Here is a 12,055-nt window from a genome sequence, read left to right on the forward strand (position 1 = left end):
GTTGGTTCCCATTTTGATGCCAAAACAGTGCTAACTTCTCAACACATGGACCCTACCTGACCCTCAAAGGTGTGCTATGAGGTTTGTGCCAATGTGTTACCAACAGAAAAAGTTCTGTTGTGAGGTAGGGACATCTGCGGATCGGACTTGTCTGCCCAATACGTGCAACAGACCCTCAACTGGACTGAAATAGAAACTGATCTCTGAAGACATCACCCACAAGGGATGATCTGACCCAATCATCATGCTATCACAATTTGCCTTTGTCAAACTAGCTCAAATCTTTATGTTTACCCATTTTTCTGCTTTAACAGCACTTACAGACAAATATTATTCTACCTGTTAACATGTGTGATAATCAGCTTTATTCGATTTAATTGTCAGTGTAAGAGAGGTCTTCACCTCCAGTCCTCAAGGGCCAGTGTCTTTTAAATGTGTCCTTGGTCCAAAACACCTTTCTCAATTGGCTGAATTACTTCCTCAGTATGAAGTCAATTTCTCCAGATTCCTGCTCAAGTCCAAATCATTTGACTTAGGTGTTGAAGCAGAAACACACCTACAAGTTGCAGGAAATTGGCCATCAAGGCCCAGAGTTGAAGACCCTAGTTTGTCTAATTGGTGTAAAAACACAATTTTTTTTCCAGTCAGTGCAAAACAATGCAGTGATAAGAAGATATTCTTCACTTACTGTCATTTTTAGTTAAAATATTTGCTATTGCCTTTTTTAGTGAAGCCAATAGCAGCCATGCCTGCTGTGAATATTTTTAATTATCTAAAGATAATAGGTTAATTATTTTATGATAGTAAAAGTTGTTTTCTCATGAAAATGGAAAAATCAAATTTTTCTTTTTTTTTTTCTTTGGGAGAATCAATATGCTTTACTGGTAATAACAGAATTATCATCTCAATATTTCAGGGTGAGAAAAGTCTCTCATAATGACCTGATAACTATCTAAGGACAGCAAAAGTCTTATATAGTTTGGAATGAGTGTCTACAGTAGGGTATCTATTTTTGTAGTTCATTTATTAATTTAAACGGATGGCCAGTAAACATAACTTTCCTTTTTTTTGTTGTTGTTTTATTGTGAAACGTCTGACCGGAAGTGCGTAGTTCGCTCCAGCTAGCTTGAGAGAAGTGATCGAGGTGGAGGCAGTCAGCCTGCGAAGGGAAAACAAGCGAGGACAGGTCGGGCACTACATGCCCAGCCCGTGTTTTAAAAGAAAGAAAAATTAGTTAAAGTGGAGGATATGTGGATGTGAGTGGGGTTTTCGTCACTTTCACGCGGGCTCAGTTACTTATTGTTTGGCTCTCGGGCTGTGGCGTGTTGAGCGTGTCGCTGTTTGCCCATTGTCACTGGAGTGAACACTAAGGTAAGAGCCTGCAAACCCTACAAATGAACTGTGTTAAGTTGGTGGGGTTGAACCGGTGACTTTAGACGCTTTTGTATCTTTATGGTTTAGTTTGATCTGTCTTTGAGGAGACTGGAAACTGTAGTAAAAGTTGGGACAAAGACGGCGGCTTACTGGTGTCACTTTCACGCTTTGACGCCTGCTCTTTGTCCACTCAGATGTGGTTTAACCACACATCGAGCTCAAACCTCAATTCGCCCCTGATTTATCTCTGTTCTGCCTCATGTCTACTTTTCCTCACTGTTTACAGGAAAATCAAAAGGCTTACCTTCATCTACATCATCATTTCCCTATTTATTTTTGTTCGGGGCCACTTAATAAAGGCCTGCAAGCGAGGGCTGCAATCCACAAACAGGTCTTGAGAAATCTCTATGTAGTGAGACATCTGCTTTTTATTTGTAATGTCCATCACATTTATTGTCTGTAATAAATCCAGACAGACGTTTCCTCATTCATTCAATCATAATGCGCCCTGCTGTGTGGTGGATCTCCTGTTGAAGCCGCAACAGCTTACACAATGACCCTTACTTGCCAAAACACTGGAGATTAGCGACTGGTGCCACATGCCTAGCTTTGTCAATGGTTCTAGTGGCTTTCATTGGGAACTGCACCGCCCATCCCTCTAATTACATGTGCTTCCAGTGATTTTAGGAGTTGTACTTCTAAACAAACGAGATTATCTGGACTGCCATTGAAGTATCTATCAGTTGATGCCAAGGTCAGGTGTGTAGGTTTAAAATGTACATCTGAAAGAAAGTGGTAAGTAATAGCAAAATAAATGCCTAATTTAATGATAACATGCATCTTTTTAGTGTTCTTATAATAAGTGTAAGTTAATTGACTTTATTTAGCCAGTTTATCACGTTACTTTTCCCAGAGTATGTTATTACCCAACTTGGTAGAAATTGGGAAATTGGACAATTATTAAGAATGTGCTTACACTTTAAATAAGTTTATCTTGAGAATAAAATAATACGATAACACCCTCAGAGGAACATTATCTTTCGTATCCCATAATTTCCCGTAATAATCACATATAAAATGAAAGGTATTATCTGTTCATCAGTTCTCGTGATAGACTGTATCGTTAAACCTGTGGGATGCATGCACTTGCTGTAAATGATTGTTGAATTTAGTGGGGGGGTTTTTAACCTAGGAATGATTTGTGGGGCTTCAATGTGTCAAGTTTTATTAATTAATTACAGAAAACAGAGATCCTTTTGAAAATGTCTGTTCAATTGTATATTTTACAGTTCATTTCTAGCCGTATGATTTCAATGCCAGGAATGTTGCTGTGAGCTAACATTAGCAATGACAGTCTCGGTTCAGAGTCAAAATGAATAAATCTATATCTGTGACCATTTAAGTTGATCTTTTTTCTTTTTATTTGTTGCAGTTGTCAATCTTTATTTCTTAAAATGGAAGAAACTTGTTGTTGCATATTGCTACTTGATTTGAAAATAAACAACAAACAAACTTAATATTATTTATGTCAATACCATTTTTTCATCAAAAGAAATCCCACTCTTTTCCGACTTACTAATTTAAATCACTTAACCTAGGTGTGACTTCAGTTCCAGCTCAGATTTCCGAGACACATTGAACACATCTTAAGCCCTATGTTGCTAATAGTAGCGGTAAAAGAAATGGATAACCATTGATATTCTGGGTCTGTTCACTATATCAGTGGGACTTTTATAAACCTCAAATAGGCCATAAAATTTTTTAAGGGGTTGGTCAAGCAAGTAACCCCATCACCAATCAAGTGGTTGGAGCCAAAATGGCATCCACAGGCTTGTTGAAGCCTATGTGCCTAGTTTCTGTGGATTGTAAGAAGCATTGTAGTAATTATCATTGATTCATCAGCATTTTTCTGAAGAGGCCTAAAGTTATACTACAGGTTTGCAATGTTGATGAAGGGGTTACAGGTGCAAGAAGGCATCTATTCCTATATTCAGCTACTTCCATGGCACACCCATTCTGCTGACACACCCTCTGAGTTCACTACGTTATTATTTTGAGACTAAGATAAGGTTCACTCAGGTGTTTTACTTGGGTGAAAGGCAACAGCACATTCTGGACTCCTAGATCTGAATCACAGAAACTATTACAACATGTCAAGCAGAGACACTTTGAGCTTTGAATACCTAACAATTTTATCATCTCAGAAATCTGAGTAAAGGTATAAACTCTGACTAGGTATTTTAGATATAATAACAGGAAGAGCAAGTTGTATATTTACTTTACTTGGCTCCAACTTCAATTTCTCAGAATAAAATTTCTCTGAATAATCCTTTGTTTAAAATCTTTTTTTAAGATGAGAGCTTCAGATTTTGAATAGGTTAAAGAAAAGATATGCTAATTTGTGTATGAAAAGTATTTTTTTCTAGTTTTCTCACCAGGAACAATCCTTTATACCAAAAACATATGTGAAGCAACGCTATATTTGAGAGGAGTGACTGTTAAAATAAATAAATAAAATAAAAGTCAAACTTCTTGTTTACTTTAGTACTACTGATTATCTTGGTTAGCATTAGGTGGAAGGCAACAGCACATTCTGGACTAGATCTGAATCACAGAAACTATTACAACATGTCAAGCAGAGACACTTTCAGCTTTGAATGAATAACATTTTTATCATCTCAGAAATCTGAGTAAAGGTATAAACTCTGACTGGGTATTTTATATATAATAACAGGAAGAGCAAGTTGTATATTTACTTTACTTGGCTCCAACCTCAATTTCTCAGAATAAAATTTCTCTGAATAATCCTTTGTTTAAAATCTTTTTTAAGATGAGAGCTTCAGATTTTGAATTGGTTAAAGAAAAGATATGCTAATTTGTGTAGAAAAAGTATTTTTTCTACCTTTCTCACCAGGAACAATCATTTATACCAAGAACATATGTGAAGCAACACTATATTTGAGAGGAGTGACTGTTAAAATAAATAAATAAAATAGAAGTCAAACTTCTTGTTTATTTTAGTATTACTAATTAGCTTGGTTAGCATTTGTAACTATTTTTTAAACATCTCACTGACTGGCAAATCTTTTTAGCATTCGCGTTAGCAGAGACGCGGTGTGTTCTCTGAGCGTAAATTGATTCAGTTTTTGAGTTTGACTTGCCGATCACCAGTCATATTCATTAACTGACCAATAACCATTTCCTGGGTGTATCCCAAGAAGACACTGGCTTGTCGTAACCTTGGAAATCTGAACCATCTCTAATGTTTGTTTTATAGACCGTTGATCAGCAACAGAGTGCTTTGGTAATGCTTTCATTTTACCATTGTTTCCTGTTGGTCTTTTTAGAGTTCACTTCCTTTGTGATCTTTTTATTTTTGTAATAGAGTTCACATCGCGAACATTTTCTTTATTGTGTGAAAGGGCTGAGAACATAACGAACTAGATTTCATTGTAATTTGGATTAAAACTTTTTTTTGTACCATAATTTTGTTTATAAGAATTCACTTCCTTTTATTTTCTTTTTTATTAGCGGGAAGTTTTGAGCTTCAGCTAATAACACGTTAGACCATTCTAAAAACAATGCGTATTCAAAAAATGGACAATTGAGAATTAAGCTAAGTATTATTAAGCTAAGTATACAAAATAATTGTCGGTACAGCATAAATTGAGCCTTTATTTCACATTCAGTGGCTTTACTAGTTATCACAAATGAACAAAGTCGAATGTTATGAAATGGTAACCATTGGGTACTTGGTGATTCTTGGTTTAGTGCTGGTTGTAATATTGAGAATATAAAACATAGTAAACTTAGTAAATGATTAGTAAATTGATATATGTTGTTTTCTTGAACATAGTGTGCTGAAGACATAACTGGTTAATGACATAATGTAGTTCATTTTGAAAACATGTTTTTGTTCCTCAGCACTTTGAACTACAGTTTGATACAAGGTGTGTGAACTGCAAGGACTCTGAGCTTCTAGTTTCGGTCGTACTGCTGGTTAGTGCGTCAGTGTTGGATATAAAGTATCTCAATGTAAGCTCCTGGGTCTGTTCTCTTTTATTGTTCAAAAAATTATCTACTTTTAAGTTTTTGTATTGAATCTCTGTTTAGATGTAGTGATTCAATGAGAAATGTTTTGACAGATGAAGTCTTTGTAAATGCAGTCATGACATCAGACTAATTGCTCCTCTTCCTCTCCTGCTTAATGCGTTTGAAATGTCCTGAGTCACTGCTGGTGGTTTAAAGGCCTACATGCCTTCGTCTGATAGATTTCATTAGAGGTTTGAAACCTTTATCTGTGTTTGTGGTGACTTTATAAAAAATATGTAGAAATAAATAAATAAAATGGAGCAGAAACATTGCCATAGATCTTGTGACCTGTATCTTATGACTTTCCTATTGGGAAGTAACTAGAATATTTTTTTGTGTAAACTGTAAACCTTGTAGGTTTACAGTTTAGGATCAGAATCATTTTTGCTATAATTAATTCTCCGTCCCTTATGGGGTGTTTACATATTCTTTCCATTTTTTTGTTTGTTTGCTTGGCAAAATACAATAACTTAATTTTTAGTCGTAATCTTTAGGATCGAGAAATGGGAAAGCATATTTAGGAAGTGGAAATATTTTTCACATACGGTATTTTTGTCCCGAGGAAAGCAACATGTTTGTTTCCCTTTGGGAAAATTTAAGCTCTGTAGTAGAAAGAGAGAGAGGAATTGATAAGCGTAGGAACAGATGGGCGGTCAGGAGACAGAAAATTACTCATGAAGATCATCATGTTGATAGCAAAATAAAGTTCTTTGTCTTAGTGGGGAACTGTAACCTGGTGAATGGGATTGTTGTTAAACTGGGAGGGCCAGCAACCATAATAGCTGAACCTGTTCCTATGACCCAGTGATCTAGAGATATGGTAACTATTGCACTGTGTTTACATCTGTGGTGACATTAGTGGAAACGCATTAAGGGCTTGGGACATAGAATTAAAATTGTATTATAATTGCATAATCTCACATGCCTCAGTGTTTTTAAGAGTCACTCCAGATCACAGTTCACAAAATCTTCTGTATTTTAAACATGCATAGGCTGCTCTAGGATTTGGGTGTGTTTGAAACTGGGGAACCTTTTGGTAAAAATTTTAGCTTTTAAACATTAATTACATGGCTTAATCTGTTTAAGAGCTAATGATTTTTGTTGTCATCCCCTTTTTCTTAACGCCGAATATCACGCTGGCTCATTAATTCAGTTCTGACTGAATATCAACTAGAACTGAATTATTTCACAATTCTTGCAGCTTATTTAAAGCACAATTTATTAATTGTTTAGTGTTAAATGTTGAATTATGAAACTGATCTGTAGCTCCTGGTGGGTGCTGAGCAAATGGTTCTTTTAAGGATTTTGATAACGCATCGCTAAAACATCTAAAACACTTAAATCTGAATATAGGATCATAACAATTGGGATTCTACTTCTATTTTGGGGACTAAGGACCAACCTATGAGACAGTGCTTAAAAACTACACTACTGGAAAACGTGTTTGTTTTTTGTTCTCATAACCCCAATGCGGGTTGTTGTTGCTGTCTCTAACTCCAGTCCTTGAGAGCCATTGCCCTTCAGCTTGCGTCCAACATGCTGGAATCAGGTAAATGGCCTTAAACTTTGATCCAGATGGTTTTGAGCAGGAAACAAAAAAAAATTCTGGGAAGTGGCTCGTGAGTACTGGACTTTGAGACCTATGGTGTATTGTTTCAGTTAGTAAGCTTGATTCATGATTACACCCATAGTATCCAGACATAGTAGAGAAATGGAAGATCTTTTTTTTTAACTTTTTGATGATAAAAAGAGAGTATTTGAAAATGAAATACTTTATTGGACATATGATTGGACATACAGATGTAAAAAAAAAAAAAGACCTTTTCAGTATTTGTTTTCAAATAACCATTTGCAGTGCAGCATTTGTGTCCCTTTTCTATCCCAAATATGTAAAATTTCTTTTTGGTTGCTAATGACAAATTAATTATTACTGGATTTTGGCGTCTCCCTGCAGTAGGTGCTCCCACACGGTGCCTATAATCATGAAGGAAGCATGAAATTGCAGCTTTCTTGCAACTCAATGACTCATTTGAACATTATTATCGCAATGACTTCCAGATGAGCATCCTGAAATTAAGATTTATTAAATGTGAATACAGTGGAAATTAACACAGACTACAGAATCTGTTGTAGTGAATGTGCTATGAGGTGACAGTATACTCATATATTAAAATGTAGATTAATGCCATATTGTTTATTTTGGAACTTTGAACACAGCTAAAACCTTTCAGATGGTGAACTATATTGAATTAGGTTAACTGTGTGAACTGTGGTTGTGCTTAGTGAACTTGCGCAACACTGAACATCAGATGATTAATAAATATTGAAGTTATGTGTTGTGAAACAGCCGAATCAATTATGAGAAATAATAGGCTAATTAAACATATTAGCACTCCAAACATTATTAAAGCCAGCCAAAGCTATTCTGGGATCATCTGATGTCAGGATGTTTGATCTACATCCATTTGTGAAATTATGGGGGGTTTTTTGTTTGTTTTTTGACAATCTATAGTACATCTTATGTATGCTAAAACCATACATAACCATGATTTGTTTTTTCTTAAAAGTCGTTTTGCTGTCAAAGTGTTAAACTTGTTTAAATTTGAATGTCATTCAGACATGACCTTTTTCTGCTTATTTCATCTGTACTTACTACTCTTCTATTTATTCTCTTTTTTTAACATTCATCTCAGTCATTATCTCCTTTCGCCAACACTCAGACTTGAGTTCCCAATTAATGCCAGACAACTGGTTTCAGTCTGTTGGCCTCACTGTCCCTGTTCACCACTGGGCAACCTGCCTAATCCTGGGCATTGGTTTGGATGGCAAGAAAGGGCAGAAAACTGGGAGGAGTGGTAAGTTTGTGAGTAAATATGGTAGAAGCCCAGTTTTCCACAGAAACCAACATGCTGTTTAGTGGTGTATGATAAGACCCAAGATGGCATCGAAGGAAATCACTAAAGTAGTGGTGAAAGATTAAAATAAATCATTTTTTCATTGACTGGTTTGAAGGCCAACTTTCCTGTGTGTTTGCTGGAGAATGGGAAAGTCTGTAGGCTTTGTTGCTCCTGGTGGTAATTCAGTTGGAAAAAAAGTAGACGCCCCTAATGCAAAGCATTCATCAGGGAGAGGAAAAACATCTGCTGTGTAGATCCATTGGATGGAAAAGGAGAACGTTCTCTTCCTGGAATTACTTTCATCTTCGGGGATCTGTGGGATATAATATGTGGGAATATACGCGGCTGTCATGTGAGGGTTTTCTCAGACCAGCAACAACTGTGAGTCATATCATGCTATTCTCCAATGCTGCTTCCGTTTTCCTGTTTTAAATCAAGACTTTTTGACTTGAAGAACCACTTAAAGCAGTCATTTGAGTTGAAGAGTTTTACTCTTTCTTTGGCTTTAACCACGTCTCACCAAACGCAAATCAGAAAGGGAACGATGAAACCAGCCAGCTACAAATTAATGTGCAGCAGTTTTCCAGACTGCTGTGAAATTAAACTCCTATTTTGAGGAAAATTCTCATTTTTCTTCTTTACTTCAGGGAATGCGTTTCAAGACAAGGGAGGCTGTGATCCGTTCGAGGCTTTCTAGAAGATCATCTTGCAGATTCTAACTTCATCTTCTCCTTACTTGAGAGAAAGTGAGCACAAATTCATAAACATGCGAAGAGCTGCTCGTTAAATTGTAACAGTCCCCCCATTCTTTCCTTTAATGTGTATGGGGATTGTCTTACATGGGAGAAAATTACCACTTGAGCCATTAGGAGAGACATGATGAGAGTGAAATCTAGCGGGTCGTAAAAGGAAATTTTCAAATTGGGACAAAAGCTCACAACTATAACTCGTTACTAAAACTGAACAACAAGGGAAGAGAGCAAAAAAATATAAACATTGTCGATGAATGGATACATTTTTTTTTTAAAGCAGGGTAAAATGTTAATAGTTTAAATATGAACCAGACCGTTTTCATTTGTTGGTGGATAGTTGTAATCACATCAATGTGGGTGCATTGTCTGTAAAAAGGTTCAGAGGAAAATGTTGCAGCTTGTCTGACTCATAAAGAGAGTTCAGCTTTTGTTTCAGAGTTTGTTCGATTCTGTTGTTCTCGGCAGAGGCTTTGACGGGCCCTTCACGCTCTAATTGATTTAATTAAGTGGACGTACACCCCCCCCTTTGGCTGTTCTAATGCACAAGCTGACAGCATGCAGACACGCATCATGTTATCTCAAACTCCACAACATGAGCTTTGCCTATCTGTATTTTGCAGAACGATCCAAGTTTCCCTCTAGAGCTTCCCAGCCCACGTAGCATCAATCCATCTGTGGTTCAACCTCGTTGACGGACTTGGGCCATTCTTGTGGATGCCGCAGAAGGCATCAGCGTTCTAATAAATGTGGAAAAATACATTAGGAAAACATGAAAATAATCACAAAAAAACTTTATTAAGTTCATTGTTTTGTCAAGTCAGATAATGTATTCTTTACAGAGGAGGTAGAGCTGCATAATAGTGATCATAATCATGATTTTATATACTTTCTGTAATATTATTATATAGATATTTTGCTTAACTGAACCTAGATTTCACATTCTTTTTTTATATAGTCTTGGTCATTAAAAGCTGCAGCAAAAGCATTGTTAGATGGTCAGGCCTTTAAAACAATGTTTAAGGTGTAACAGCTTTATTGCCACTAGTGCTAGACCTGCACGATGCAACTACTTCAGTATAAAAATGCTTACATTGTATTAGGGAGGTCTGGATTTGCAAAATATACTTGGGTATTGTTAATATTTTAAGGTGCTCATTTTCTGTCATTGGTTGAAAATGGTGGATGGAAAGACTGGGTTGTTATCCACTAATGAAATGACCAATCATAAAAGGAAGTCACGTTTATGATTGGTAAAAGTTACTTCCTTCCATGTAGTTGTGACTCGTAAAATCATACCTTCTCTGTTCTCTGCAAAATTTTATTTTTCCTCTGGTGCTTTTATTCTAGCCCGAGCACAAGAGGGAAAAGGATTTTCATCCTTCTTATGCTTATGTTTACAAATGGGGGAACAAATACAAGACAAAGACATTAAATTTAGATTCATCAGCCACTTTCATTTTGATATCTCTGTCTGTAACGGTAGAAAAATAATCCAGTTTCTCTCTGAGTGGATGTGCCTCCTCCATCTGATTAAGGTCCGCGACAGGTGGGCATGTTCGTAGTTGTGTGATTATTGTAATTGACAAAAAAATTAGAATTTTAGCTAACAACAAATTAATTAAAAGATACAGCGCACTACATAAGATTGGATTTCTAAACAAAATGCTTTACTTCAGGTACTGCTATGATATAATTATGAAGTAGCCAAGATAATAAATTCTGGCACAGCACTGCCAGGAATTGGGTGAGTTCACAGAAGTCGCAGTGTAGATGTGTAAGTCTTCATTTTAGAGAGTTTTCTGGAACAAAAACATCAAAATTTTTCCAAAGGGTTTGGTTGATTTTAAGGTTTTGTCTGACAGTAGTTATTTACTACAGCCGGTTTCAGAGACTCGGGCTACAGATAAAGTTTAACAAACTTCCAACCTGAAATCTGCTTCGGTTGTGATTTTGTCTTTAAACCCTTTATGCTCCTACATTACATTTAACTCAGCTCAACAATAAAGTGTTGCCTTAAAAGATTATGGACAAATCCTTGCATTTATGGGAAGTGCCCAGACTATACACAGAAAAAAAATGAAAGCAGGAGTATACAAATGGTGAGTGCCTGTGCTGAGGCATGAATTAAGTGAGGAACTGTGAATGGAATTTGACTCCAGTGTAAACCTGCCACCAACCCCACCGCTTCCACTGCAAGGCCAAACAGAGCTGCAGGAATTGCAAAATAGATGAGACAAGACACAACAGCAACCAGCAAACTGATAGTTGCTCCTTTGTCAGCAAAGAACTCTGACCTACCAGGTTGTGCGTTTCTTATTATCGTTAATTCTCTTTTTACACTTTATTCATCCCATTATGGAAAATCTTGAAGGGCTCTTTGCTGTACGATCAGCAAATCTAAAAAGCACACACTGCAGCAAAACTGTTACATTATTTACCCATAATTTGAGTTCTTTCTGTATTCACTGGATTGGTAATTGCATAATAAGTTTCAAAATGACCATTTTATGCCTGTCAAAATTATCGTATAGAAGTGTTAAAGCTGTAAATAAACTAAGAGTAAGGACTGAATAGCAGAATGGTCAACATGATGCACTTCAGAACATAAAAGTAGTTCATAAAAGGTTGGTGCTGTCAACTCCTAAGCTTTATTGGGGTGTAGATATTGGTAATTGAGTCTCAGGAATCCTTACACAACAAGGTTTCTGCAGCAAACCCTCATTAATTATGAGCAGAGCCATATTGGTGTGAACAAATAGTTACACAAACCATTTAATAATTTAGCAGTTTAGCACTCAGTAACATCAACTTCTCCATGTTCTAGATTAAATAAATTGAATTGATTAACAATTACATATTCCTACCTGGTTTAAAAATTTTCAATTTGTCGGCCAACATTTAAAATCATAATTTAGTTCATAAGAATTGACTAAATGTACC

At 36.3% G+C, this 12,055-nt stretch overlaps 1 protein-coding gene across 1 annotated transcript in view; it reads left to right on the forward strand.

Moving 5' to 3' along the window:
• Positions 1 to 1,127: 1,127 nt before the first annotated feature.
• nck2 (NCK adaptor protein 2) overlaps positions 1,128 to 12,055 on the forward strand; it is a 36,448-nt gene continuing 25,520 nt past the window's right edge. The window contains exon 1 of the mRNA XM_005798111.2: positions 1,128 to 1,371. The gene's annotated coding sequence lies outside the window, so the exon portion shown is untranslated. The remainder of the gene's footprint in view (positions 1,372 to 12,055) is intronic.

This window comes from Xiphophorus maculatus, chromosome 7, assembly GCF_002775205.1.
Source record: "Xiphophorus maculatus strain JP 163 A chromosome 7, X_maculatus-5.0-male, whole genome shotgun sequence".
NCBI classification, from domain to species: domain Eukaryota; kingdom Metazoa; phylum Chordata; class Actinopteri; order Cyprinodontiformes; family Poeciliidae; genus Xiphophorus; species Xiphophorus maculatus.